Source organism: Balaenoptera musculus, chromosome 13 (genome assembly GCF_009873245.2).
Source record: "Balaenoptera musculus isolate JJ_BM4_2016_0621 chromosome 13, mBalMus1.pri.v3, whole genome shotgun sequence".
NCBI classification, from domain to species: domain Eukaryota; kingdom Metazoa; phylum Chordata; class Mammalia; order Artiodactyla; family Balaenopteridae; genus Balaenoptera; species Balaenoptera musculus.
The window spans coordinates 2869913-2876035 of NC_045797.1; the positions used below are offsets into that span (position 1 = coordinate 2869913).

The 6123-nt window shown below is 44.3% G+C and overlaps 1 long non-coding RNA gene across 1 annotated transcript; it reads left to right on the top strand.

The window, feature by feature from the left end:
- The first annotated feature begins 996 nt into the window (after positions 1 to 996).
- Positions 997 to 5279, top strand: LOC118905688. The gene is made up of 3 exons (XR_005022321.1): positions 997 to 1043; positions 1377 to 3280; positions 4805 to 5279. It is a non-coding gene; the product is annotated as an uncharacterized LOC118905688 (long non-coding RNA).
- Positions 5280 to 6123: the final 844 nt, after the last annotated feature.

Genomic DNA, 6123 nt, shown 5'->3' on the forward strand with positions numbered 1-6123 from the left:
CATTAAAACAATGAGCACTCGTGTTCATTCCTCCATTTTCATAAGAAAATCAAACATCCTCTTTTATGTAAGTGGGGGGCTACTTAACAAATCTTTTAAGTGAGCCATAGATAAGTGCATTGGCATGGTTTGAGGAAATTCATAGAGGAAATTAAAAATATTTATTTTATTGAACTAATATTCCCTGCTGGAGATTAAAGTAGCAAATCGAGCCCACAACTGTAAGACAGATACTATTCAGCAACTGAGTGTCTACTTATTTGGTCCCTAACTGTCAACTTGAACTTGAGTAGAAGTTTTAAATTGTAACTTACTAAATGCTTATAAGAGTGTTCCTTGAATATAAAATTGGGTTGTTTCAGATTGTATTTTCATAAAAATATACTTAGTCTGATTTTATTTGGATTGGTGGATTTTTAAAAAATGTGTTCGGAATTGAAATTCCTGAGAATCTTTAGGGTGACTAAAATGTTGGTATGGTGTAGAGAATTATGATTTTAAGATCATGTATTGTGATCATGCCGGTTTGGAAAGTTCCTTATGCCATTTTATAACGTATTTCATAAGGAAATATTTTTAAAGGCATTATTTAGAAATCAGGACTAGCTATTTTCATTTCAGGCTGCTACCTCTTAGCTGTTTGAATCAGAGGATACTAGTTAAACTTGGCTGTGGCCAGTTTGATCATCAGTATCTTTTTCATGGATGTACAACTATAGTTGTAGTACAACTTAATTTTTATTTTAGATTTATAAAGGAAAGGATATCTGGAATGGAGATGTAAGCACTGAGACAGGAGGCAGATAGTAGCTACAATATTTAAGTTCCAATGAGTAGTTACTATGTTGCAATCGACTAAAGAATTTTGTGTCCATTTTCACGTGGAGACACTATTTTGCAGGAACTATAATTATCATCATTTTACAGGTGAGGAAACTGACAACTCAAAGAAGATACTAACTTTCCCGCCCCCCCCCCCCCCCCGCCCCCCCCCCCCCCCCCCCCCGCCTCTCCTCCAAGCTGGCAGGCTTCCGAGAGGCCAGGTTGGTTTTCTCCACTGGAGGCTGGGACGCTGTGGGGTTTCCCTTGCAGTGGGCAGAAACCTGGGTAAAGATGGTCTTCAAGCTCCTGGGGCAAAAGGTGATAAGTGCAAAATGCAAGGCTGGCTTCCTATCCTCTCTCCCTTCATAGAAATTCTCCTGTACGACGTCCATGCATCTTCAAGCAGGCTTTTCCATGGAAGAGCTCATGTGGGCACGCGTTCAATTCAAGTCCCAGTGTGCTTTCCCCCAGGGGCTCTTTCACAAGATTACAAAGACTGGGAAACTCGCCCATGATTATTAATATTTAAAAAAAGTTATTCTGGCTTCTTTCAGGGCCATATCAGTTTCAAAGATCGCTGTCAGGGTGCGAGCAACTGAAGTTGAAATGGCCGGAAAGCGGAAACTTTTCTTCAGAGTTGTACAGTCGGTGGAATATTCATAGAAGTGTAATGTGACACAGGATGCCGAGTCGGTGTCGAAACTTTGTTCCAAACCATATTTGCTATTTGTAAAACTGGTCCCTCAGGGGCCAGCTACGGATAAGGTAAGGGGTGGAGGGGAGGGCTGGCTGCCGAGTGACAGAGACGGGGCTGCAGGAGGGGCTTCTGGCCACAGGAATTAGGGTTCTCGGGAGCGGGGAGAGATCTGGGGTCCAGCCTTTCCCACACTGGGAGGACCACCTCTGCCTCAGGTAGGGACACCTTTCCTTCATGTTGCCACGTGAGTTTTGTGCCTGAGTTTGAAACGTGAACTTTGGAGGAATTGATACAGAATCATTGTGCAGTTTTGCTCGTGGGGAAGTGACACCATTTGCTTTTTCCTTGAAAGTCTCCTGGTCAGGATGTTGATTAAAAAAAATATGGCGCCATGGATCCTGATGGGTGTCATCTCTCGATGCTGAAAGTATATTTTAAAACGAACCAAAGGTATCATCTACTGATGACCCAAATTTCCTTTCAAGAATTAACAAATCCCTCTCGTTTTTTTTTTCCCCTAGGAACTCTATGCATCTGTAGTTAATCTAAGAATTAACATTTAGCAAATTACTGCCTCAGTGCCTTAAATGAGGTATGTGCCTGGTGGCTCTGTTGATTAGAGCCCTGTGCTAATGAGGTCACGAGTTCAGTCCCCAGGAGGGCTGGTTCGCTTCTCCATGGTTCCCCTCCGGACCCTGGCCACGCCTCCAGAGGAACACTGGTCACAAGTGGCCTTCTGGGGAAGAATCAACACAAATTCTTCACGATTTGTGGGAAAAGACAGCTCAAAGCAGATGCCTTGAGTTAACCTGGAATATGGCAGTGATCCCATGGGGTGGCTAAATGGTACCCTAGGAGGCTGCAAAGACGTACTACAGACTGTGCCAGTGCTACGCTTCCTGAGGTGGCTTCCGTGCTGGGAAAGCTGGCTTTGATGCGTGTGTGGGACTCTGTCTTGCAAGGAAAGGGGAGTGTTTTCTAGAAACAGTGAGAGGCGGGATGCCTATTCAAGAGGCAGAGTCAGGGGGAAGCTTTAGGGGAATTTGGTTGCATTTTCATTGATCGCTTATTCAAAAGATGGATCATTTGGGGACTGCCAAATAGTGTCTGTCGTCATGCACCCCCTGGGACCACTTTTCCTGTGGTCAGGCCACGCCACCGACTTGTCTCAAGCTGGCAGTAGACCCAGGAGTGAAGAGCTTTCAGGGTGTGGGGGAGTCTCACACTCACGCATTCTCTCCATTTTTCACTCCCAGAAACCACTTTTTCAGGTCCAGGTTGAGTTCTGAAGCTAAATCTCAGCCAAGCATGACTGGATGCATTGGTATCCTCTGAGGTCGTTTTTTTGAGTTTAGGGAAGGATAATGCCTAGCGACCTCCAGCTGTGCCTGGTGACATTCCTGGTTGAAACCAGCACCCTCACTGGCTTCCTCCTATTTACCAAGAATACATTCTCCACCTCTCTTTTAAAAAATTTTTTTTAAAAATAATTTTGATCGCTAGGAGGATGCTTTGTGTATAGTAGGAGTTCCGTAAATATTTGTCAAGTGAATGCGTGAGTGGATGAAAGAATCAAATGTAGAATTGGTTCCATTTAGAAAAAGACAGTGTTTTTAATTTTATCATTTTATTGCTTTTCTCTTTACAAAATTCTATGTGGTTATTAAAAATAATTTAGAAAATAGAGATGAGCAGAACTTAAGAAAATAAAAATCACCCGTAATGCCATCACTTGGAGATAGCCTTTCTTGACATTTTGGTGTGTGTTATATTTATATCTATATGCATATCTATTATATATATGGGACTCAGACAATGTGTGATTTTTTAAAACTTATATCCAGAATCTTTGCATGATATTATATATTCTTCTGTGTTATTATTTTAATTTTTTCAGAGCATTTTATTCTATGACTTGACTTCAACTTAGTCGCATATTAAAACATCCCTGTAGCTTAAACTTTCTACATAGCTTTATTTCCTTGGGATAAATTCCTACAAGAGGAATTGCATGGTTCCATGGTTTTCTAAATCACTGTATGTTGGCAAGTTATCGGTTAGAGCAGTGCCACCAATACCTACTCCTACCTGCGATCGCTTAGTGTCCGGCCACACTCCTCCTTTGTTGAACAGTGTGTTGTCATTCTTATATTTGCTAATCCATAGGCAAAAAGTATATCCAAGTTCTTCTACTTTGCATTTCTTTTTTTAAAATTTATTTTTATTTTTTGTTTTTTTTTTACTCTATTGCACTCTTTTATATTTTAAAAATTAATTAACAATTTTATTTTTTATTTTTTGGCTGCATTGGGTCTTCGTTGCTACGCGTCGGCTTTCTCTAGTTGCGGCGAGCAGGGGCTACTCTTTGTTGCGGTGCACGGGCTTCTCATTGTGGTGGCTTCTCTTGCTGTGGAGCACAGGCTCTAGGTGCATGGGCTTCAGTAGTTGCAGCATGCGGGCTCAGTAGTTGCAGCACACGGGCCCTAGAGCATGCGGGCTTCAGTAGTTGTGGTGCACTGGCTCAGTAATTGTGGCTCGTGGGCTCTAGAGCGCAGGCTCAGTAGTTGTGGCGCACGGGCTTAGTTGCTCCACAGCATGTGGGATCTTCCTGGACCAGGGATCAAACCTGTGTCCCCTGCACTGGCAGGCGGATTCTTAACCACTGTGCCACCAGGGAAGTCCCTAATTTTTTTTTTTTACAGTAGGTCCTTGTTGGTTATCTATTTTAAATATAGCAGTGTGTACATGTCAATCCCAACTCCCATAGTGAAACTGAGTATTTTTTCATGTGGCCATTTTAACATCTTCTTTGCAAATTGCCTGTTAATGTTTTTGAAAATGCACATATTTGGGGGGGCCAATATATGTACCCCTCTCTACTTCATGGACTATTGTAAGAATTAGTTGAAATAACCTATCTGAATATGTTTGAAACCGACACAGCAATACACAAATGTGTTGACCACGTTTATGACCTGTAGGGTGAGGGTCAGAAGGAATGGCCATCTGGAGACAAACGGGCTGAGTCAGTGGTACCCATTGAAGGCTTGGGCAGCTCTGCCTGATGACGTAGGGGGAGAGGCAGCTGTGAGAAAGGGAAAGGGGCCTTGACCTAGAGACTTGTTACTGAGAGAAGGCCACCGGAAATAGACAAGGTCAGTGGCAGTACAGGGGCTGGCAGCTCGAAATGTTGTTTCAGTTGTTACAACTAGTATATTGTACTTCTCTAATTTGAAAATGATCCGATAAAGAAAAAAACAATTAAGACACTCCACCCTGCAGCAGGGTCGGCAATTCATGAGGCGACAGGAGCTGAGTTCTGGGCTGTCATGGGTGCCCGTGCTGACTTGGACAGAGCAGCCCCAGGGAGCCCCTGAGAGTCATACCTGGACCCTGCAGGGCGCCGAGCTCAAGGCCATCTCGCACTCAGATGACGGGGAAGTCGTGCCTCCTTGGCAAGCAGGACCCTGTGAACAGGTAAGGCATTTCCCTGGCTGGAAGTAAACACAGGCCGTCCTTCCAGATCCAGTGTGCACCACTGCCTGGCAGGGAGAAGGCAGGGCTTAAGTGCAGTGGGAAGAACTTGAGTTTGTGCAGGAGGAGAAATGAGAGCTTTTCTTCTTCAGTTCAAGGGCTGCCACTGCAGCCGATAATACAAAGTTATCTGACTGGGGTTTTATGTTATTTTACACCAGGTAAAGCTGCTTTGAGGCAACGCTGTTTCCTGGGACAGGGCCTGTGCTAGGGCCTGGGGACAAAGTTGGGGACAGACTGTGATAATCTCTGGCTTTCCGGAGTCTCAGCTGGGTTGGGGACATGGACGGTACACGAGGGACCAAGCAAACAGGGAGAGTGTGGTCCATGGCAATCATGCTCCAAAGGAAACGGAAATGGGCAAGGATCAGGGCTGGGCCATTTGGGATTTGGAGGCAATGCAAGGTCTTTCTGGGGAGAGCACATTTAAACCGAATTAAGAGTGAGGAGACGGGCCGGCAGGTGAAGAAAGGCAGACCCAGGAGGGAGGAGGCGTCTCAGCTGTTCCACAGGGTGACAGCAGAGCCGTGAGCTGGTCAGGATGAGGTGTGAGAGGCCAGCAGGTGTCAGATCACACCTGGCCTCATTCGTGCTTCACGTTTAGAAGTTTGATTTTACCCTAAGCGCAAAGGCAAGGTAGAGTGTGCTTAGAAATCCAACATCATAACGCCTTGCGGAAGCCTCAACTCAGCGTGTGTAAAGATTTGTTGAGTGAGCTCAAAATAAATAAACAAATTGATGTTCTGTGCTTGGAAAACATCCTGTTTTATTTTATTCTATTTTTAAACTTTGGTTTTGGCTTCTATTACATGAAAAATCACTCCCATTTAGATTTATTTTTGTTAAAAGACCAAGCTTACAGGGATGAGAATTAAAAGTCTGATGTTGAGAAACGTGCCTGAAATGCAAGGAAAGGTCGATGAGACAGTGTCTCCACAGCCTGGATCATGTGGAGCGCTTTCAGAAACCATCACCCGTTGTGCAGGTGAGGCGGCAGCTCAGAGACGTGAAAAAAGGCTTGGCAAGGCCACATCCTTGTGTGAGGTCCCGGGAACGTGTGTCTCTGCTCT